Raw genomic sequence first — 25,325 nt, 5'->3', positions numbered from 1 at the left:
AACAACGGTGTAGTCAACAGCGGAGCTCTTTTAGCAATATTAAAGTTATTTTCCCAACGGAGCCAGCACAATTACAATCTTCTAGGGGTGTCCTCGACTAAGGATTTACATATTCGAATCAGAATTGTAGTAGTCAACCGATAGTAAAATCATATGGTATATATATATATATATATATATATATATATATATATATATATATATATATATATATATATATATATATATATATATATATATATATATATATATATATATATATATATATATGGTTTTTTTATGTAAAATGTAAGGTAACATTTGTTTCATTATTCCTCATAACATTTTAAAGCCACGATCTACAGAACATCACACAAAAAACATTTTGATAAGTTACACCTAAAAAAATAACAAAGGGGATCCTGCCTTGAAAACTCCGGCTACAATTTAGTGTTTTTGTTTAATTTGGAGATTTAGCGCGTCAAAGCAGTCATGACAAAAAAAAAACGACAAATGAGAAATGACAAATAATTTGTGATTGTTACTGTAAATTATACAAACTAAGCATTAGATACAATTCATTAAACGTTAATTTATAACAAGAAAAACACTGAAATTAATGATTTTATAGACACTTCGCCTAATATTTAGCATAGAAATACCTGCTTCCTTGCTTTGACTTTGATCAGCTCTGTATTCACTTTAGATACAGAAAGACCTGATGATATTATTTATTTCAGGAATCTCTTTGCTATCATTTGAAAGTGAACACCGACCATAATCATAATATTAAATCACAAGAAAGACAGTCGTGTCAGGCATAAATATAGGTTTGTTGCAGATATTTTCAGTTTCAGCACCGAAATTTAAAGAAACGGCTAACCGGTTTTGTAGTTTAACTTTTGACAAGATAACCAGTCTGTTTTAAATACATTTTAAAAACTTACACCCGTCGAAAAACATCCGTTTTTTAATGTTTAGTTTGATGAACTCCTAAATATGAGACACAGAGCACCTAGCCCGTTCGGCTAAATTGCATGCGCAAGCATGGCAAGCACGCAATAGCGCAACATCGATACAACGAAAAGCAATCCAAAATTTACAGACTTAAATTAGATCAGAATTTACGTTTATAATAAATACAATTTTTTTTATAAAATAAGGTCAGAAGTAACAAAGTGCAGAACAAATGTGCAAAATGCCTCAAGTGCACGGAAACAAAACACAAGCCAAATAGATAAATCAGATAACCCAGAGTGATTTATAAATAAAATAAAGTAAAGAAATTATTAAAAGAACGAAAGTATAACCAGAATTGCCAGCTTTTTCTTTTAATGTAGAAACAAAGAGGCAATGGTTTATAAACGAAACCTCTTATGGACGTGTAGACCGGTCACAGGGGTTGTTGGATTTATAAACGCATTTTAAAAATATTTATTGAAAGCTGCTACTTCACATATTATTTGCAGCATTATAATAATATGCTATATATTAATATATTGGGAGAAAGCTGTTATATGTGAAATCATATAACGTGTGCACCCATACGGCCAAAATTTAATGATGTGGAGCAGTGTTAGCAACGTCCGCCATGGTTATTGTTTATCTTATCGTTCTTGCCTAATTCAATGCAGAATTATGACGTTTGTAGCGTATCAATGACATACGGGTCGGATCCATGTGGCCTGGCCGTTCAGACGAAGGGCGCATTTCAAAAGATCGGATACGTATTGGATTCAGGACCACATACCCAAGTGGCCTGGGTCACATTTGAAAAGATTGGATCTGTGTCATTCAGACTGTCATGAAAAGATCAGATACAGGTCGCATTGGGGCAAAAAAATCCGAATTGGGTCGTTTCAGACTGCAGTATGAATGTAGCCCTAGTCTTTCTTGTGATAGCTAATGGCACTTTTCCATTGCATAGTATGGCTCTGTACAGCTCACATTTGGGGGGGTTCCACTGGGTATAGTACGTAGTACGGAAATTTTTTTTAGTACCACATCAGTTGAGGTTTCACTGTAGATCACAAATTGGTCAGAAAGAATCGTCACTACCAGCGTCATTGCTACATAGAAGATTAGTTGACCCATATGCGATCTTGAGCAAACCAGTGTTGTACAAGTTCCTAAACTCCCATCCATAGGGTGAACATCAAAAACACAATTCCAGTGTTTCACACAAACTTACAGTTTATTTGTGGCGGCGCATCCAACCAGGCGGAAGGATGAATATGTTCACAGCATTTTTGTAACTTTGCACATGGCTCCGCATCCGAAAATGAACAAAGCATCAAGCGTCAATGAGCAGAGTGCAGCAACTGACGCTGTGTGAGTACAGAATCTTGTCATGTGTGTGAGAGGTAGTGAAAAACACTATGTGCAAAAATGAATTGAGAAACACTGTTCTAAAGACTGCGCTGAAAAATGTGGCTTCGCAATAAAAGTGAGAATCGTTATAAAACACTTTTCTAGGTATATTACATTAGGGCAGTGGGAAGAAAGCAGGCAGTCTTTTGTTGCTGTTCAAACACATTCCACGATAAGCATCTAAGTTGGTTAAATGCGCTTTGGACTACAGTATGAATGTGGTCGAAACTGGACGATCTCAAAATGTTTCACACCCCATTTACAGCTGTATTTAGCATCACCCACTTGTGATCCGATCGTATATTAATACCAGGTGTAAACATCCTCACAAAGACTGAACATAATCAAGGGGTTTATCTAGCAGCAGCTTATGTAGAGTAACTGTTAAACAAGTTTACACGTAAATGTTTAGCTTTTTTACATTTGCAAAGAAACATCTAATCATTTATTATCTAATAATAGCAAGTTGGAGTTGTAAAAGACCTTAATGGCTCAAAATGTTTGAGGACCGAAAAGCCAGTAGCATTTGAAGAGATAGATCATCCAGTGACAACCTTTATTTAGCTCCCTTGTAATTCACTTCTTCTGTTTTCCAGCAAGCCAGTGGCAGAAATCATCTCTCACCTTCTCTAACCCTTAATCGAATACAGCCTGTTTGTTTTGCTGAGTGTTGAAGTATAGATCAATTGTATGAGTTATTAAATGCTATCTGGTGGCTTATGCCCATCTCTCCCCAACAGACGACATCTCGTCCCTGTGATTCGTCCCCTCTGATTTATTGATTTGTTCTCTCTGTCTTACACACACAAACACGCACAAAAAACTCAAGAGAGACAATCAACCTCTTAAGAGAAACTTAGCTTAAATTTTCTCACTTTAAGGCCCTGTTTACACGAGAACGCTCGAGGGTGAAAACGTAAAAGTGTTTGGATAAAATAATCGGATGTGCCTTTTGTTTACACGACAACGGCGTTTTGGGGCCTAAAAACAAAAAAAAGTGAAACCACCCTCCAGAGTGGAAATCTTAAAAACGCTTTACCGTCGCGTTCCCGTCTAAAGGGTAAAAACGCAAAAGTCTGCTCATGGCGGCTCTCGCCACGTACGTGTTTACGTCACAGGCATGCGTCAGTTCAGGAAAATAACAAACATGTTGGATTATTTCCATACGTTGGACCTTCAAGTTGCCATAGCAGCTCTAATAAATATACAAGAGTCTGTCCAGCAGTTGTATGGAATATTCACAGCTAGTATTACTGATCAGAGAAGGTGCATTAATTACCTCTATCAAATTGTTGATGCACCAATTCATCAGAGGCAAACCAGGCGGCTTTGGACGAGACCTGGGAGAAAAAGGAAGAAGGTTGTACGCAGGCGCATGGACTTGGTGTTGTTGTGTGTCAGTGCTTCACATTGCCACCTAGCCGCCTGGAGTGCATACTACATCGAATATTCACAACTTTCGCAACGCCATATGCACGCAGACCCCCCCCCAAAAATGCTTGTATAAAAGCGAAATAAAAAGTGATAGTGACATTCAAACGCATGTGCGTCTGTGCATGCAGCCAGCTGTTCACTTCAGAGCCTTTTTGTGGTTAAATTGTTTAAATTCACTTTAATGTTAACATATGCATGCCTTTGAAACACGTGCAAATGATAAACTTTCCCCATTTAAATTTGCCTACCCCTGCACTTGTCTGTTTCAGCCTAATATATGCCCATTTAAAATTAACGCATTTTAGTACAATGCAAACAAATACATTAAAGCAGTGGTTCTCAAACTGGGGGCCGCAAGATGGTGCAAGGGGCCCCACACTGTGGGTTTGTGTAATAAAAACATTGTGCACAACATTAAAAATTTGCCTACATCAGTATGTTGTCAGTCAAGCATTGTCTTCTTAACGGTAAGTTGCTAAATAATTTGTTAAGTAAATAACTTACTGTAAAGCTAATAAACAATGACTTCAGTAGTTTCCCTTTTCAAAGTCCAATATAAGGTTACTCTCGTCAAAACTGCCAATGATTCAAGTTATATTTTTTTTGTTCTGTTTGTGTTTTAAAGTTATTTATAATAAGTCAAGTTTACTGTTTTGTGCACTGATATCAGACTCATTTTGAATAATAAAGTTTATTGTTAAATTGTTAAACACACCTGCCTATATTACATATCTTTGTCACATCATATTAAGTGCTGGATCACCACATTTGTGAGTGATCATTGCAAAAAATGTATTTATATAGTACATTCTGTTAATGTATATAGTGTATTTTATGTACAGTACTGTAGTATAATATACTGTAGTATATGTGTACTGAGATTCTATAGTATATTGTTAATACAAAAGATGCTTGTCTGAGATCATGGTTTCGGTTTTAAAACATGCAGAATTAGAAAATAAATTGCAGGACTTGCTTGATGTAAAAATAGTTATTAAGAGAGATAAAGTTCTGGACCTGATTGATGTTTAAAGAGTTATTAAAAGTGACAAGACGCAAAAACAATCTTCCTTAATTCTTGAAAAAACTGGATTTAAAAAAAAAAAATTAGCTGACTATTGCTTTTTGATGCACATGTTGATTAGAGTATTAAAAACTTGAAAAGTGTTAATTTAAGGAAAATATAGAACAGATAAATATATGTAATTAAGTTGCAATTAATCAGTTAACTCATGACAATCATACGATTAATCTACCGTATTTTCCGGTCTATAAGCCGCATTTTTTTTCATAACTTGGCTGGTGCTGCGTCTTCAAGGTCAAGGTCAAGGTACCATTTATTGTCTCCTTTGGGAGAAATTTGTCTTAGATGAGAGAACTGCTGCACATCAGTCCACCCTAACCACTACATTCATACATACATCTATTACACATAACACACTTTACCTTAAATAAATAAATAATTAAAACTAAATATATATAAAAAAAGCGCATTCTAATAATAATACATTTCCTATAAAAAGAGTACATTCAGTACATTTAAACATTGCTAATTCAACACCTGAATTACATAAAAACATACCACTACTATTCACTACCATATCATCACCCTTGCTCATTAAGCAGTTTTATCGATTGTGGGACAAAAGAATGTTTATAGCGATTTTACTTACATAATGGGACCCTATATCGCCTTCCAGAGTTCATCAACACATACTCAGAATACAAAACATGTGAAGGGTCCAGTACAATTGTATTAACCTGCTGCAACAAAGACCTCTTAAAAATGTCCTGTTAAGTGTTTAGTGTCCGTACTCCCATGATTTTCCCTGCTACCTTAACTAAATTGCTTATCTGGGCTCTCATTTTCAATGTTAAACTTCCAAACCAATTGGTAATTCCATAACGCAAGACAGACTCAATTGTAGCTTTATAAAAAAATTTGCATAATATTGCTACTGACTCCATATAATCTTAATCTTCTTAAAAAATGTAAACGCTGGTGGACTCTTGAACAAATACTTGAGACATGGGTTTGCCATTTCAGCTCAGTATCAATACGAACTCCCAAATATTTGTAAGAAGCCGTCTGTCTAACATTATGTCCATGTATTATGACAGGGCTCCTGTCCCCCAGTGATCTGGGATCTATAATCACCTCTTCAGTTTTTTTAACATTAATGAAGAGGTGATGAGCATCACACCAGTCTACAAGCCCCTCCACAGCTGCTTTATACTCATCAGTGCTGGAATCTCTTGTTAACAGGTTCACAATGTTACAAAGTCTTACAATCAGGTGCACCTTGTAAGTCAGTATGAATTAATTTTGACATTTATGAGGCAAGAGACAACATTACCATCTACAGCCGCGAGAGTTCGCCATATGCTGCTTCTGTATTTTTTCTAATTCAATGGGTTCTGTAATGTGAAATGACGAGTATGCGAAATTCACGCAAGTTGGCTTGTTCGGTTAATTTAGCCTATACAACCTTCCAGGTATGTTCTGTATGCTATGGTTTATCGTTTAAAGGCAGGATAGGCAGAAATTATCTAAAAAAACTTTTTTACAAATTTGTTTAAACTGTCTTTATATACCAATACATAAGTAAAATGTAAGTACTCTGAAAAAGAGAGTATAAAAATCGAGTGTCCATAAACCTCTCACCACAGCTCATTTTTCCATTCACTCCACCCCATCCCTTCTGGGTTTCTTCTAAAGCCACGCCCCCAAAACACATGAATGCGCGACGCTGACCGGCTCTGCTGGGAGTGCGGTGCATGTAGTAACATCATGTCACAATCACAAGCAATAATACACCTAACTTTATCACTATGAATATAAACAAATAGGATAGCTTTTAGTGATGGCTGATGAAAGCATTGTTGACTCTGATGAGGACTACACTCCGGAGACAATACCACTACCGCATCGTCGACTCGAGGAAAAGCCATGCGATATTTACTCTCGTTTGATTGCTTCGTTTATTCCTTTGTTTGCCTTGTTTGCCTTCGCTGACTGGATATGCAGGTACTGTGAGTTCTCAATGCACTTTCTCTGCCATACTTTTGCTTTTCCTAGAGTGTCTTGTGCACGTTCAAATCAATCGGGTGTGCGCATGTGTGGACAGATTCCATAGCAACAGGGGTGGTGCCATGGTTGCATGAGAGAGTAATAGTAGTGCAAGCCAATCATTTGTTTCGTCCCGAATGGAAAAATGAGCTGTGTTTAAAAAGACACTCGAGTTTTATACTCTCTTTTTCAGAGTACCTACATTTAAATTATGTATTGGTATATAAAGACAGTTTAAACAAATTTGTAAATAAGTTTTTTTTAGATAATTCCTGCCTATCCTGCCTTTAAATAACTGATAATATTACTTTTGACGTACAGATTTCTATTCAGCCTGCTGTTCGGTCTGGTATTGTTTAGTTGAATAACTTGCCTTTCCAGATTAAATGTCTGTTCTTCGGCTTGGATTTTGTGAAATAATTTTCTAAATAAACGCAATTTATAGTCCACTGTGACTTATGTATGTTATTTCGTCTTAATGACGCATTTTTGAATGATGCGGCTTATATTCCGGTGCGGTTTATAGTCCGGAAAGTATGGTACATTAAATATTTTAATCGATTGATAGCACTAATTTCTACAATATATCTGCGCAAAGAATCATAGGGGAGTAAAGTGACCATCAGCTGTACTCTTCAAATTTCGTCATTCCTTGGAAGTGGCCAATTATGAGCAATTCTGTTTGGAACAACCCTTTAATACGTCAGCCATGATTGTTTTTACTCCTAAGTGCCCAGCGGTTAATAAAGACTAATGAGAACAAACCTTAGTGGGCCTGTTTGACCCTTAGTGGGCCTGTTTGACCCTTAGTGGGCCTGTTTGACCCTTAGTGGGCCTGTTAGGTCTGTGGAAAATATGAAAATAAAATCAACCACTGTGAGGCATTAGCTTTATGTGTTTGCAACTGATCAGTTTTTATTTACGAATTTATATTATATTATAATATACACATACATTTGATTCTCAGACAATTGACACTTCCCTAAGCCACGCCCAAAAACAGCTATAGACCAATCATGGTTTAGCAACCATAACTAGGCGTGAGAGGTCTGTCAAGCTTTTCGAGTTTGGATGGGGTGATGGAATTTTTTCCCTTTCCAAAACCTAAAACCCAAGTGGGGGAAATGAAGGACGTGAATCAAGCAGTGTGGAAGGCCTCATTCACAACTTAATGTCAACAGGCTTAAAAAACACCTATTTTATGTTAGCTAGCTAGCTAAATCAGCACATCATTGCTTGAAAAAAATTACAGTTCTTAACTGATATATTTGATCGTAAAATAAGATGATTAAAGGCAAGACAGAGGCTGACTGACATACTTTAAAAAATATTTTACAATTTTGCTAATGGAGGGTCTAATGGAGTTACCCCAATCGCAGCTCTCTCTGAGTTAGTTCTATAAACGAGAGTGTTTAAAGCGTGTTGAAGCTAATGTCTTGTGTTTATTCCACAAGACTTACAGTATGTATAAGCAGTTTGATTTACAATTATTAGATTATTTTTACAAATTTCACTTACCCTGTTATGCTTGAACAAAGCTGATGCTTAATTTGTATATTTTCCATTTGAATGGGCAGCGTATGAGGCGGCTGCTGCTTGCGCTTTGACCTAAGTTATAGGCTTTAGCTTCAATTTTGATTAAATTATTTTCGAATCGGTTGCATATTATATCGTGGATATATCTCTTTAATGCATACTGCAGTCCCTTTTGTCTTGATCTCTCAGATATTTCACCTGCCAAAAACTACTAATTATTTCCTTGGGAATGTCTGACACCCTTGCATACATATTGTAATAAACAGGCGCAAAAGCGTGACAGGCATTGCAGCACTAACTAAGGGGGGTGGGGTTTAGTGAAGAGTCAATTAACACATACTTATAAAACTTTGGTAAAGTGGCTATCAAACATCATTCATCCGTCCATAAAAGGAAATTTACTTTGGTATATGAGCGCAAATACTTCCATTTATGCAAGATTAATCTTATGTGATGTCATTAAGTGTTATGTTTGCAATTTTTCTACTAGTATATGAAATTTCATATACTGCATTTTATTGCAAATAAATGCTCAAAATTTCATCATATTGAAACGCTATTCATTAAGTCTTTTCCCACCAGCGTTTTTAATCATTTTTATGATTTTCACAAAAGTGTAGTGCAGTGGTCACCAAACTACGGCCCGCGGGCCGACTTCGGCCCGCCACACCCCTTTGACCGGCCCCCCAGCCCCCCTGCCCCCCACTACTTGAACCGGCCCTATGAGGCTTTTTTTTTTTTTAGGAAAGTAATAAAATGTTCGCATCTGGTATTTTGTAAATAAAAATTCAGGTAAAAAATTATATTTATTTATTTATTTATTTCGTTACCCAACATGCTCGTGATCAAGCAGTGACAGACAACGCACTGCAGATAACTGTCACAGAAGTGTTCAGCAAAATGGCTAGCGGGAAACGAAAAATTGATAGAGAGTGCAGAGTTTTCAAAGAAAACTGGACCAACGATTATTTTTTTGTTCAGTGTAAGGACCGGGCTGTTTGTATTATTTGTAAAGAAAGTGTGGCAGTTTTCAAGGAATTTAATCTGAGGGCAAGCAAGAGAAGACAGGATCCAGAGGATGAAAGGCGAACTGGCTGCACAACAAAATGTATTTCTTCGCCAGACTCAGATAAACCAGGCTGCTGTCCGAGCTAGCTATAAGGTAGCTCACCTACTAGCTACCCATGGAAAGCCGTTCACTGATGGGGACTTTGTTAAAGAATGCGTGCTTGCTGTGGCCGAGGAGGTGTGTCCCGACAAGAAGGATGTGCTGAACACGGTGAGTCTCTCCGCACCTACTATTACCAGGCGAATCGAAAATTTGGGGGACAACGTGTATGACCAACTGAATGAGAAAGCGTCAAAATTCGAGTTTTTTGCTTTGGCCATGGATGAGAGCAATGACGTGCAGGACACAGCACAACTGCTAATTTTTATTCGTGGAGTTAACGCAAGCTTTGAAGTGTGTGAGGAGTTGGCAGCGCTAAAAAGTCTCAAAGGTACTACGACAGGAGAGGATATTTTTGTCCAAGTGTGCAAAACAATGGAAGAGTTGAATCTACACTGGTCTAAATCGGCCAGCATCACTACGGATGGCGCACCTAGTATGGTTGGTACAACGAGGGGGCTAGTAGGGCGCTTGAAAAGCGATTTCGAGGAACGAGGGCTCACCCCCCCACAACAAGTTCACTGTCTGATTCACCAGCAAGCACTATGTTGCAAAGTTTTAAAGTGGGCGTCTGTCATGAAGGTGGTTGTACACTGTGTTAACTACATCCGAAAACATGGGCTGAAACACAGACAGTTCCAGGCCTTTCTCTCCGAGGTTGAGTCTGCCTATGGGGATGTGCTGTACTACACCGAAGTCCGATGGTTAAGCCGAGGCAGAGTGTTGCGCCGTTTTTTTATGACTTGCTACCCGAAATCAACACCTTCCTGCAGTCTAACGGTGAAACCGTACGAGAGCTGACCGAGCCAGAATGGAAATGGGACCTCGCGTTTTTAACTGACGTGACAGAAATGTTGAACCACCTTAACATGCAGCTCCAAGGCAAAGGGAAGTTAATCAGTGACATGTATTCCCACATCAAAGCGTTCGAGGTCAAACTAGTGCTACTTGTGCATCCAAAAGCTTGACTTCACGCATCTCCCTGCCACCCAAAGCTACTGCGCTGAGAAACCAGCTGTCCCGTTCCCAGTCGATAAGTGCAAGGATGCACTGGAAATGCTGCAGGGAGAGGGGGATCATTTGACGAGAGAGACAGAGAGAAAGAGACAGAGAGAGAGAGAGAGACAGAGAGGTAAGAATGGTGCCCACGTCGAGAAAACTTCATAGAAGACTAGAAACGTGGAAAGTATGTAGCCTATGTCTCTCATCTAATTACATTATGTTAAGGATAACACTGGATATAACTATTGTATAGTTGAATAAAATAATGTATTTTGATTACACAAATCAAACCTAACTATATGATTGTTTTAGCTGCTGACCAGCATAGGGAATCTCTATGGCTAATTTCTAAGACATGTTGCTGATACAGTACTGTGTGTTGTACCTCTTCTTGTTAATTGAGTCTTTTGGGGTAGCCTATCTTATGCCTAGAATTATTCAAGGAGGTTAACTTCCTTTAAAATTTGATCAATTGTGCATAATGACATGTGCAACAAATGGATATAGGGTGTCAAACTCATAGATTTGCATCATTTAAAATTCAGAAGCTCTTTTTAAAATATTTTGGGTCAACCTCTGGCACAGCTTTAAAGCTGAAACTTATCAAATCCTATAGAGGTCCAGAATGTCATTGAATGTTACCCCTTGAAGTACCCCTCCCCGCAGAGCCCCCCCACATAACAAATCCCAATTTAACCCCTGCATATTACAGAATATTAATATACTCGTCCAAACTACACCATTATATGAATGTTACTGTGAGAATTATGTTGGTGACTAAAATCATCCAAAATAAATAAAAACTGTTATATTTTATCATCTGGAGTGCAGTCACCCTTTTTTTTTAATATTCAGTGTAATGCATCAGTTTCAAAAATAATATTTTAAAATAAAATTTAGTGTTCTAATAACAGAAATTAATTTGTTTGGTACAGGTATAATTTTGTCTACAAAAGTAATTTCAAGCATTTAATCATACACTTCAGATTAAAGCATAACTAAACCCGGCCTAAACCAACTTTTTTTAGTTAATGATCTGTAAGAATGGGCTCTATTAGTGCTGTTCATTGATTTTAGTAAGTTTTTTGACATTTGGATATAAAGTGTTTCAATATATGGTGTAAAAACGTCTGAGTGCTGCCCTCTTCAGGTTGAACGGTGGCTACTGCAGTTGAATTTTCCTATTGGATGACTCCTGAAGTAAGCAGGTTCAAGATCACCACGCCCTTGTTACGATCTCACCACACACTTAGTTCGTTTAGTCAAGTGACCCTACATTTTTGAACAGTAGTGTATATCACAGAAAAAAGCAGACAGCAGCATGTCTTGCCATTTACTGAATTTATGGTGCTTCTTTTGTTCAATCATCCCTCCATGCCAGGGCTACAGAAGGCTGAAGTGAGGAGAGGATATTGCTTTTGCTGACCCCATTCCAAAGACAGTTCATCAAAGTACAAATCCAGCTCACCTACATATCTACTCATTGATTTTGATTCCTATTATTATTGTTGTGCTTTAGTTTTGAGCCTACTGCTCATTTCATTTTCACTTTGACCTAAAAATGTTTACTGAACATACTCACCAGGTTAGGCATAAGAGCTGGCTAGTTGTTCTATTACTCATGTTGTTACTCATGTTATTATAAGTTCAATGTTTTTTAAATTAATTTATTTATTTTATAGGCCTATTTATTTGCCGTTTATTAAGTGCTGCACACTATACAGGCCAACCTATAATTTATAATTTTTCACTCACCTTTGCCAGTGTCAATCACCTCAACTAGGCAGATGTTTATTACATTGACAGCGTTGATGTTATTTTTTATAGAAAATAAATAAATGAAATATCTGTGGTATTTCAAAAACAAGTGTCAAGTGTGAAGCCCTGGTTACTTCTTTTGCAAACCACTAGTCAAGATAATGTGCCAGGAATCAACTGTTGATATAGTCGTGTGGATATAGTAGTGGGGATGGCTGTGGCTAGTATTCTCAACTACACAATTAGGCCTGCTGGTGGTCATTTTGGTCTGGGTCATAAAATCTTATATAGCTGACCTGGCCCCCCATCACAGTCAGGAACGATAATGTGGCCCCCAGAGAAAAAAGTTTGTTTAACCCTGGTGTACTGTAATGCTTTCCAAAAAAATGTCTTCTTTAAATATGCAAACATACAATATATCAAATGAAAGATCAGGCCCTCTGCTTTAAAAAAAAAAAAGTTTCATTCTATCTTTTTTTTTTTTATCACCTCTCAAATATGGGTATGTTTCTTTAAAAATCAAGATAATTGCATTTTTGTAAAGGACTTTGTAAGACATTTTTAGCCATGTAGACTTGCCGTCATTTCAGAACAAACTTTTGTTTTAGAAAATTTTAATATTACGTTTTAATCTTCAGTAAAAGAGTTTTATCTATTCTAAATATCTATAAATATATCTAAAAGTAATGGTGTCAGGGACTATTAAGCATTACACAGAACTGTTAATCATGTAAGAATTTATAGTCAGCCTTGACAAAGATTCCACTCAAATTTAGATTTTGAAACAAGCTCATCCCTCTAAAAGGCTTGATAATCATAAAAGGTAATCTCAGTTCAAGCAATACAATAATATAACCTGAAGTAATACTTTCTTACTAGTAGTATGGGAGCAAATGTGAGACTTCTTGAACCAACACAGGTCAAGACATCTATCTAAACATCACTTAGTTGAGCACACAGTTGGGTACTGAGATAATCTGATCATATAAATACAATGACCCATTTGGGCACAGTGGGAGATATAGAGGTCATTTGTAGTATTAGTCTTACTTTACATTTAAAGGGATACTTCATTAGCATTTGGGGTGGGAAAACAGGTTTGAAACTATAAAGTGTTAAGACTGACTTTGCTCAGGGTTCACTTCAACTCCGATGAACCCAGAGTGCTTCATGTACTTTGCTACTGCTTCGATTGAATAAACTACTTTTTGATTGAGACCTTCAACGTCATCATTTTTTCTTACAATCATATAAATTCCTCCACACACTTTTCAGTGCACTAGTCTTGGCTGTTTTTAAGAAACATAGGGGATAGGAGAGGTGTTAATAGCTGGCTGTTTAAAAAAGAGCAGAGATTTAAGTCCAATTTATATTAGTTTGTAAGGTCTATGCCGTAGCTACACCGTAGGTTATCCGTAGCCTCTGCGTAGCCTGACGTGTACATCGCCAATTTTTTTTACAGCGCCTCATTTCTACGGGACCGCAAGCACTGTGATTGGTCCACTAGAACCCCTCCAGTAAGGTTAAACAAATCTGCATCATAGGTATTTCTGTTTGCGACATTGAGAGCAAAGATGGACCAAGTTGAGGAGTGATTTAACTCAAACTGCAACATTAGTCACTGTTTATTTACTTCCATCACTGCTAGTCATCTCAAAACATACACAAGTTGCTGTTTCTCCTTCGTTTGTGGGTTAAACTTGCCAAGCTGCTTCTTCATTGACCGTCGCGCTGCTACTGTGGAAACACGCATGGATACTGCCTACCATACGCAAAAGTGTAAATGAAAACCGACGCGTACCTATGCCGTCGCAGCTACGTCGTAGGACCTACACACAACTACAATAAGCCCTTAAGGCCCTGTTTACACCTGGTATTAAGATGCGTTTTGGTTGAACAGATCACAGGTGTACGAACCTAAATACTGGTGTAAAAAGGGTGTGAAACGTTTGAGCTCATCCACCTTTTGACCACATTCAACGGATTGTTTTTGTGGTGTAGAAGTACATGTGGTTGAAAGTGTTCGAGCAGCCACAAAAGACCACCTACTTTCTGCCAAACTGATCTAATGTAAATGTACTGAGCACAATGTTTTACTATTGGACATGAGCTCAATGAGCAAACACATAGGCTAAACACACAGAAGAGACACAGGGTTTTGCACCAGCACTTTTTACTGATCCCACTCAGCGGCAACAAAATAATTACCTATAGTATAGTAACTTATAAGAGCAATATCCATATTATTAGAAACATTTACAGAAAATTCCTTCACACACTCATATACAACCCCCACCTTTCATCATGCAATAGATTTGTTGAATTATAGCTCCAACATTCAAGCAAAAAAAAAATCACAATTACCCTATAAGCATTAAAAATACAGAGACAGCAAAAATTGCATGCAGGGTGAAGTCACATGGGAAATGCTGGACGTTCCAAAATTAGAGAAAAATTATTTGATGTCCTTTTTAAGCCTGTGGCGAGGTGGGTCCAGTGTTATGACCTACTTTTCCCCTTAACCCTTTAGAACCTAAGACAAAAATAAGTTGCACACTTTTTTTTACTGTCAACTTCTAAAACAATGTGCTTTCATCAAGTACAAGGTATTGTTTTTTCACAAAACAAATGGCTTTAAATAAATTACAATCATTAATCATTACTATTTGTTTTGAGTTTGTAAAGAGATTTAAATAGACAAAATCTTTAAAAACTGAAATGCTACTGTTTTTATTTAGAAAAAAAAACTAGTGATCAAAATAATCTAACACTTTAGACTTGAAAAATGTTTACCCCAGTTCTTCAGGCATTTAACTCCATTCATTCAAATCTGCTGCACTAACCTAACAGTTCTCTGACTCACTGTTCAAATCTGTCCCCTTCGTCTCTCAAGAAAACAACAGTGATTGGAGGTAAAGCAAGAAAGAAGTTACTGTAATATACCATATATTGACAAAAAGCTCAATTTGTTTAATCTCAGGAGCAATTCAGTTTTTTTTGATGGCACAAATGGTTGAAGAGTTACAGTCAAATGAATGGAGCTTGGTAGAATGTGTCAGCGCTGACAAATTCAGTCTAATAGTGTTGACAAGGGGCGGCAGTGGCTCATGTAGGTTGTCTACAAATCGGAAGGTTGGTGGTTCAATCCCCGGCTCCACCTGACCGAGAGTCGAGGTGTCCTTGAGCAAGATACCTAACCCCAGCCGCTCCCGATGAGCTGGATGGTGCCTTGCATGGCTGACACCACCGTTGGTTTATGAATGAGTTCTTAAATGGGTGAATGTGAGGCACAAACTTGTAAAGCGCTTTGGACGGCCATTGGTCTGTGAAAGCGCTATATAAATGCAGTCCATTTACCATTTAACTACTGGACTAAATTAGGAGAACTTTAATAAAAGGGTGCAGTGTTATGTAAGTGTGTACAGTTGTATGTAAAAGTTTGGGCACCCCTGACAATTTCCATAATTTTCATTTATAAACATTTGGGTGTTTGGATCAGCAATTTCATTTTGATCTATCAAATAACTAAAGGACACAGATATATTTCAGTAGTGAAATTAACAGATTAACAGAAAAACATGCAATATGCTTCAAAACGAAATTAGACAGGTGCATAAATTTGGGCAGCCATGTCATTTTGTTGATTTGAATCCCTGGAACTACTTAGCACTGATTAATTGGAAAACACAATTGGTTTGTTGAGCTAATTAAGCCTTGAACTTCATAGAAAGGTGCATCCAATCATGAGAAAATGTACTTAAGGTGGCCAATTGCAAGTTTTTGTTCTCTTTGACTCTCCTCTGAAAAGTGGCAAGGTGGAGGCCTCAAAACAACTCTCAAATGACCTGAAAATGAAGATTGCTCAACGTTATGTTTTAAGGCGGGCGTACACGGTGCGATTTTTGCTGTCGTAGGAGCTCGCATGCGATTTAGTTTTTTCTCGGGAGCAAATCGTTGATGCCCGTATGGTCGCAGCTCGCACCGTGTGAGAGGACTTACGAGCCGAGTAGGTTACGAGTACCTCACGACCTCCCGATCATTTTCAAACATGTTTAAAAAAGTTTGTCAGGATAAATTCGTAGTGTTGGTGCGGGTGAACAAGATGATTTGGCAATGCACTAGAAGTTGACCAATCAGAAGGTGACAAAACACATAAGAAGAAAGACAAATGTGGCACTGCTACCTCGAATCTGGAGACAACTCTAAAGCTGGCTATGTTTCGCGCGCACACACACTCCGGTGACCGGACATCCCGACAAATATGACAGTTCCTTTCAGTGAAGACTTTGATCAGCTTCTTTGTCTGAAAAACCTGTCATACTTTTTTTGTGATGTTCGGTCACAGCTGTGAATGTGTGTGGAAACAGGAGAGAGTGTAGTTGTTTTATACTGTTGTTCTGATTATACAAGGGCTACCACAATGCATAAATGCATAAAACTCACCATAGCCCAATGTAAGTTGTAATGGTAGCCTTAGCTTGTTCGGAAATGATGACAAAATTTAAATTACTGCAAATGAAGGCTCTCTCTAAAACTTCATTTAAATACTAATAAATTTGTTTCATACTATATTTGCTATGTATTAATTTACATACTGTGAAAATGTCCTATATAAATATGCAATGCCTTCTGTATGGCATGTATTTTGTGCAGTTACTGGTCCACAAATACGGGCCCACTTTTACTTCAAGACACTGAAGTGCCCTCATTTGCAAATTAATGCCCCCTTTGTTACAAATTAATATTTGTCTGTAGATGTATTGTTTTAATACTTTAATCATGAAGGGAAAGATGTGTAACGTTAGTTTACCTTGCATTTTACCTCATTCTGCATTTACAAATAAATAAATAGGCCCACTGAATTAGTTTTTTAAATGGTCATATTTATAAAAAAGCAACAATATATGTAACATTAATAACAGCAATATTGATACTTGTGCACTACAATCATGATATATTAGGGAAATAAAACTGCATATTCGCTTGTTGGCCACAAATAATCACTGCCAGGGAAATTCCTTCACCGCCACAGCATTAGACCTATTGGAATTTTGGAATGCACAAACAGAAATACAAAAGAACAGAAATTCCAGGCTGTTATCAGCACTTAAGCCAATATCTTTGTAGTATTCTTGTTTTATTTTTTGTACATTCTGCCACAACGAAAAGTAGCCTACTTCATCCTGACAGGTGCGAAAATGCTTACGTCAGAATTTGTCAAGTCGTACAGTAAAATCTTGTCGCGTGTGACTGCGTCCGGATAAACTCACTCATGTTGTATGCGAGAGCCATGTACACACAGCTTTAGGGGAAGGCTACAAAAAGTTATTGCAGAGATATAAGCTTTCAGTGTCCACTGTGAGGAATATAGTGAGGAAATGGAAGACCACAGGCACAGTTCTTGTTGAGGCCAGAAGTGGCAGGTCATGTAAAATATTGGAGAGGCAAAGGCGAATGATGGTGAGAACAGTCAAAAACAGCCCACAGACCACCTCCAAAGACCTACAACATAAACTTGCTGCAGATGGTGTCATTGTGCATCGTTCAAGAATTCAGCGCACTTTGCACCACAAATGGAGACGCCACAAATGGAGACGCTTGAGGTATGCAAATGCACATTTGGACAAGTCAGCTTAATTTTGGATTAAGGTGCTGTGGACTGATTAAACAAAGATTGAGTTATTTGGTCATAACAATGGGCGTAATGTATGGCAGCAAAAGAACACAGCATTAGAATAAAATTTGGTGGACGTTCCATCATGTTGTGGGGCTGTGTGACCAGTGCTGGTACTGGGAATCTGGTTAAAGTTAATGGTCGCATGTATTCCACTCAATATCAGCAGATTCTTTAGAATAATGTTGATGAATCAGACACAAAGTTGAAGTTAAGCCGGGGCTGGATATTTCAAAAAGACAACGACCCAAAACAATGCTCAAAATCTACTATGGCATTTATGCAGAGGATTTTGTAAGGAGGAATGGTCCAAATACATTTATCCAGAATCCAGACACTCATTACAGGCTATAGGACAGTGATTCTTGGAAATTTGGATAAAACAGGTTTAAATTTTGAAAAAAAAAAAAAGGTTAAATTACAAAATCTGAAGGTATATCATTATAGACCAAGGTCTTGGCTGTTCAGCAATTTACTGGTGCAACCTCCCCGTTTGTATTTTTTTCATAAAATAGGCATTTTTCCAGTTATTACTCATACAACATTTACTTTAAGCCTAAATTAAATGATTTAAATTAATGATTTTTTATTTTATTTAACATTTTTGTATTAAAAGAGACTATTAATTTAATAACTTAACAGCACTGAAGAAACATATTATAAGCATATTCATTTAAAACAAATAAAACTCCGTCTGACGGTGGTGACAATAATCTGACGGTGGTGACATTGGCCTCATTATTCCAAAATGTATACCACTCAAGTCAATGGCTTCTTGCTTAAACTTTATGTAAATATTTGGTCCAAAAAATAACAATCCTGAGCACTGTGATGAACAAATATCAAATCATAACTTCCTAAAATACATAAAACCTGACAGAAAAGAAGATTGATCTTCAATCATCAAGACACTGAAGTGCCCTCATTTGCAAATTAATGCCCCCTTTGTTACAAATTAATATTTGTCTGTAGATGTATTGTTTTAATACTTTAATCATGAAGGGAAAGATGTGTAACGTTAGTTTACCTTGCATTTTACCTCATTCTGCATTTACAAATAAATAAATAGGCCCACTGAATTAGTTTTTTAAATGGTCATATTTATAAAAAAGCAACAATATATGTAACATTAATAACAGCAATATTGATACTTGTGCACTACAATCATGATATATTAGGGAAATAAAACTGCATATTCGCTTGTTGGCCACAAATAATCACTGCCAGGGAAATTCCTTCACCGCCACAGCATTAGACCTATTGGAATTTTGGAATGCACAAACAGAAATACAAAAGAACAGAAATTCCAGGCTGTTATCAGCACTTAAGCCAATATCTTTGTAGTATTCTTGTTTTATTTTTTGTACATTCTGCCACAACGAAAAGTAGCCTACTTCATCCTGACAGGTGCGAAAATGCTTACGTCAGAATTTGTCAAGTCGTACAGTAAAATCTTGTCGCGTGTGACTGCGTCCGGATAAACTCACTCATGTTGTATGCGAGAGCCATGTACACACAGCTTTAGGGGAAGGCTACAAAAAGTTATTGCAGAGATATAAGCTTTCAGTGTCCACTGTGAGGAATATAGTGAGGAAATGGAAGACCACAGGCACAGTTCTTGTTGAGGCCAGAAGTGGCAGGTCATGTAAAATATTGGAGAGGCAAAGGCGAATGATGGTGAGAACAGTCAAAAACAGCCCACAGACCACCTCCAAAGACCTACAACATAAACTTGCTGCAGATGGTGTCATTGTGCATCGTTCAAGAATTCAGCGCACTTTGCACCACAAATGGAGACGCCACAAATGGAGACGCTTGAGGTATGCAAATGCACATTTGGACAAGTCAGCTTAATTTTGGATTAAGGTGCTGTGGACTGATTAAACAAAGATTGAGTTATTTGGTCATAACAATGGGCGTAATGTATGGCAGCAAAAGAACACAGCATTAGAATAAAATTTGGTGGACGTTCCATCATGTTGTGGGGCTGTGTGACCAGTGCTGGTACTGGGAATCTGGTTAAAGTTAATGGTCGCATGTATTCCACTCAATATCAGCAGATTCTTTAGAATAATGTTGATGAATCAGACACAAAGTTGAAGTTAAGCCGGGGCTGGATATTTCAAAAAGACAACGACCCAAAACAATGCTCAAAATCTACTATGGCATTTATGCAGAGGATTTTGTAAGGAGGAATGGTCCAAATACATTTATCCAGAATCCAGACACTCATTACAGGCTATAGGACAGTGATTCTTGGAAATTTGGATAAAACAGGTTTAAATTTTGAAAAAAAAAAAAAGGTTAAATTACAAAATCTGAAGGTATATCATTATAGACCAAGGTCTTGGCTGTTCAGCAATTTACTGGTGCAACCTCCCCGTTTGTATTTTTTTCATAAAATAGGCATTTTTCCAGTTATTACTCATACAACATTTACTTTAAGCCTAAATTAAATGATTTAAATTAATGATTTTTTATTTTATTTAACATTTTTGTATTAAAAGAGACTATTAATTTAATAACTTAACAGCACTGAAGAAACATATTATAAGCATATTCATTTAAAACAAATAAAACTCCGTCTGACGGTGGTGACAATAATCTGACGGTGGTGACATTGGCCTCATTATTCCAAAATGTATACCACTCAAGTCAATGGCTTCTTGCTTAAACTTTATGTAAATATTTGGTCCAAAAAATAACAATCCTGAGCACTGTGATGAACAAATATCAAATCATAACTTCCTAAAATACATAAAACCTGACAGAAAAGACAGAAAACCTGACGGTGGTGACATCTGACGGTGGTGACAAAAACCTAATATAGATAAAAAAAATTGATGAGTTGTTCACATTAGCCATCTTGTTTCCCCTCTGTTGCTAGCTACTTCAGACCTCTTCTTAAAAATGATACATTTATTTCATAATCTAATCTTATATTTTTTACAAATTATTGATACCTCTGTGCAGAAGGGGGGAGTCCCAAAGATTCCAGAATGCATTGAGCATACAGGAGTTGTCACCCAGCTGTTACGTGAAGCACGTGAAGGCAAAGGGGATCTGGCAATCCTCTGGCTTGATCTTGCCAATGCCTACGGGTCAATCCCGCATAGACTGGTAGAAACCTCACCGACATTACGTTCCAGATAAGATCAAGAACCTCATACTGGACTATTACAACTCCTTCAGTTTGAGAGTCACCTCAGGAGCGAAAACATCTGCATTTCATCGGCTGGAGAAGGGCATTATCACTGGATGTACAATTTCTGTGATATTGTTTGCCTTGGCAATGAATATGCTGGTGAAGTCAGCAGAGGTGGAGTGCAGAGGCCCAATTACCAAGTCAGGCATACGGCAGCCCCCCATCAGAGCATTCATGGATGATCTGACGGTGACCACAACATCAGTCCCGGGGTGCAGATGGATCCTCCAAGGGCTCGAGCACCTCATCAGATGGGCTCGGATGGACTTTAAGCCAGCCAAGTCCAGGTCCCTGGTAGTGAGGAAAGGTATGGTTACAGACCAGTTCCGCTTCACACTAGGAGGCATCCAGATACCATCTGTTCGAGAAAAGCCAGTCAAGAGCCTAGGCAAGATCTACGACTGTTCCCTCAAGGAAACCGCAGCAATTCAGACGACCACTAACCAGTTGGGAAGCTGGCTGATGGCTGTGGACAAGTCAGGTCTGCCAGGTAAATATAAAGCCTGGATTTACCAGCATGGCATCCTGTCCTGACTGCTCTGGCCATTGTTGGTCTATGAGGTTCCAATCACCACCGTTGAAGGCTTTGAGAGGAAAGTCAGCGTTTCCTGCGGAAGTGGCTAGGGCTACCAAGGAGTCTCAGTGACATCGCCTTATACGGTAGGAAGAACAAGCTAAAACTGCCTTTCAGTAGTTTGAAGGAAGAGTTCATGGTAACCAGAGCAAGAGAGGTGCTACTTTACAGAGACTCCAGTGACATCAAAGTCTCTTCAGCTGGCATAGAGGTCAGAACTGGCAGGAAGTGGAAGGCCCATGAGGCAGTAGAGCAGGCTGAGTCACGGCTGCGACATGGCGAGCTGGCAGGAGCGGTGGCATCTGGACGGGCAGGACTCGGGAGCAACCCAACACCTCGCTTTAACAAGGCCCAGGGAAAAGAAAAGCGGCAGCTGATTCAAGATGAGGTCCGAGCAGGGGAGGAGGAATCCCGCGGCAGCAGAGCAGTAGGGATGCGGCAGCAGGGGGCATGGACCCGATGGGAGCAGGCGGCGGATGGGAGCAGGCGGCGGAGCGGAGGATATCATGGGCAGAATTGTGGAAGTCGGAGCCACACCGAATCAAATTTCTGGTTAGGTCTGTCTATGAAGTCCTCCCTAGCCCATCCAATCTATTTCGCTGGGGCTTGTCAGATACACCTTTGTGCCCACTCTGCAAGAGAGGAGGATCATTGGAGCACATCTTGAGCTGCTGTCCCAAAGCACTGGGAGATGGGCGCTACCGTTGGCGCCACGACCAAGTGCTGAAGGCCATCGCAGAGGTTATCAGCACTGGGATCATAGACAGCAGACACCAGCGACCAGTAAGGCAGAACATCGCCTTTGTTAAAGCCGGGGAGAAGCCACACCAGCGCATGAAACAAACAGGGGGGCTGCTCGCAACAGCACAGGACTGGCAGCTGAATGTCGACCTAGGGAGACAGCTCAAATTCCCAGAGAACATTGCAGTGACCACGCTCAGGCCAGACATAGTCCTGGTGTCGGAAAAAACAAGGCAAGTGGTCCTGCTGGAGTTGACGGTCCCCTGGGAAGACCGGATGGAGGAGGCGTTTGAGAGGAAGAGGGCCAAATACGAGGAACTGGCAGCCGAATGCCGAAGCAGGGGGTGGAGGACAAGATGCAATCCCATCGAGGTTGGGTGTAGAGGATTTGTCGGACAGTCACTCATCAGGGCTCTCAAGATGCTTGGAGTGAAGGGACTGCACAGTAGGAAAGCCATTAAGATCATCACGGACGTCGCTGAAAAGGCGTCAAGATGGCTGTGGATCAAGCGGGGTGATCCGTGGATCATACAAGCTACTCAGACACAAGCCAGGGTCTGATCAACCCTGGCTGGGTCGCCTGGGCGAGGGTGTATGATGTTTTGAGACCCGAAACACCCAATGAACCCAGGATACATCACTGATGATGTGTCTGAGTTGCACCAGAGGTGTATTGCAAAACTAAACAAAGATGACGGTGTTGACATGTTATGGTTGTCACAGTAGCAGTGTCCAAAAATATGAACAAGTTTAAGAGAAAATAGCCAACATACAGGAGCTTGAGTGATCTTGAAGCATGCAGTAGAGCTGAAGGTTTGAAAATGGGGTCCTCAGGAATGCAGTTGACCCTGTCGTTGTCTGATTTTATTGCTTTTTATAAATATCTGACGGTGGTGACGAATATGTGGGACACATTTTGAGCAATCACAAAATAATAGTAAATATTGTCAATCACTGTTTGTAGTTTTTAATACATATTACAATGTACTCTTTCATGTGGTAAATATATTATTCAATTCAATTTTTACTTTTGGCTTTTTTAATCAAGTTGAAATTATTATCTGTTAACCAAGGACAACTGATTTTGTAGGCAATGGGCCAGCATATAATCATTAAATTAATAAAAAATAAAAATAAACATATAAAGGAACCTTACATATGTGCAAAGGACCCCCTGATTATAACATTGATTCTTTTTCTTCATGAAAATGTTATTCATTTCCAACAGAATTAGCACTTTTCTTAGTGGGACATGTTTTTGCCAAAGTTTTAAGAATCAGTGAGGAAGCATCAAGAGCTATGGTTTTCAATCTTGTCCTAGGGGGCCCACAGCTCTGCATATTTTGTATGTCTCCCTTAACTGACACACCCAGTTCTTTTCATGGATCTCTCCCTTAATGAGCTGATGATCTGAATCAAGTGTGTTAGTTAAGGGGAGACATGTAAAATGTGCACAGCAGTTTGTCCCCTAGAACAAGATTGAAACCACTGATCTAGAGGCTGTTATTTCTGTAGTGTCCACTACATATTGATGTGATTTTTCTGCTGGAGTGCCCAAATTTATGCACCTGTCTAATTTGTAATCCAATAAACCTCATTTCACTACTGAAATTTTACTGTGTTCTTTAGTTATTTGATAGATCAAAATGAAATTGCTGATCCAAACACCCAAATATTTATAAATGAAAAATCATGGAAATTGTCAGGGGTGCCCAAACTTTTGCATACAACTGTATATAAAGCTCCTCACTGTTTAACTCTTATCGCGCCAGCATTTTTAACCCTATATATTATTCAGGGTCAATTTGACACTTTTTGATTTTTAAGCTGTTGTAAAAACCAGTTAACCTGCTATTTTATTCTTTGAATTTTGTGACTTTTTCTCATCTATGGACATGAACATGCATGCAAAGTTTAGACACTCTGAAATGTTTTGAAGTGTACCTAACTAATTTTATAACGATTTTGATGTTCGCAGTGTTCAATTCGACCCTCATTTTTCATTCAGCCCCAAATTAAATATATGTTTACAGTGTTTTTTGCGATATTGGTGTTTTAAAATCATGAAATTGAGTAAAAATGCTTCTCCTTACTCTTTTCAGTACTTTAAAAGACTTTCACAGACACAGATGGTAAAAATTAGCCCTCTTTTTAATTTACAATGTATATGAAATACTACTTATTTTATCTCATTTTGTCACTTTTTCTCATTTAGGGCCATGAATATGCATGCAAAGTTAGGATACACTGATGTTTTTAAAAAAATTTTTTAACACAAATAATTTTTAATTTTTTTCGATTTTGATGTTCGCGGGTCAATTTGACACATATTTTTGTTCCAAAAAACTGTATAGACACAAATTAAATACATTTATTGCGTATATGTTGGTGTTTTACTACCCTGGAAAGGGAAAGGTGAGCTTTTCCTCACTATTTTCAGTACTGATAAAGACTTCCCCAGACACAGAAAAGTAAAAGTGAACTATCATTTCTATTTTTAATGTATATGAAATACTATGTAAATTCAGTCGCACAGAAAATACAGAGGTAAATACAGGTGATGTTTTAAACATAGGTATGTTAAAAAAACATGTTGAATAAAATTTTAAAATGTTAAACGCTAAAACAATAAATTTTTTAACATTTGTTAAAGCAAACGTATTCAAAATGTGGTAAATGCATTTTTTTAAATCATACTTTTTAAGTGTTTGTAATGTGTGACAAATACTGATGCTAAAATGGCCCTGTTCATACTTTATTCCTTCTTGTTTTTCATAATGTGATATTTAGGGAATTGCATTGAATGCAGGTCAA

At 38.1% G+C, this 25,325-nt stretch overlaps 1 protein-coding gene across 1 annotated transcript in view; it reads right to left on the bottom strand.

Annotated features, from left to right (window-relative positions):
- prmt3 (protein arginine methyltransferase 3) overlaps positions 1-25,325 on the bottom strand; it is a 245,211-nt gene that overhangs the window by 133,597 nt on the left and 86,289 nt on the right. The gene's annotated exons all lie outside the window — the stretch shown is intronic.

The sequence above is a fragment of the Paramisgurnus dabryanus genome, chromosome 2 (genome assembly GCF_030506205.2).
Source record: "Paramisgurnus dabryanus chromosome 2, PD_genome_1.1, whole genome shotgun sequence".
NCBI lineage: Eukaryota > Metazoa > Chordata > Actinopteri > Cypriniformes > Cobitidae > Paramisgurnus > Paramisgurnus dabryanus.
Note: the sequence above shows the minus strand (reverse complement) of the source record. Positions and strands in the feature narration are given on the sequence as shown.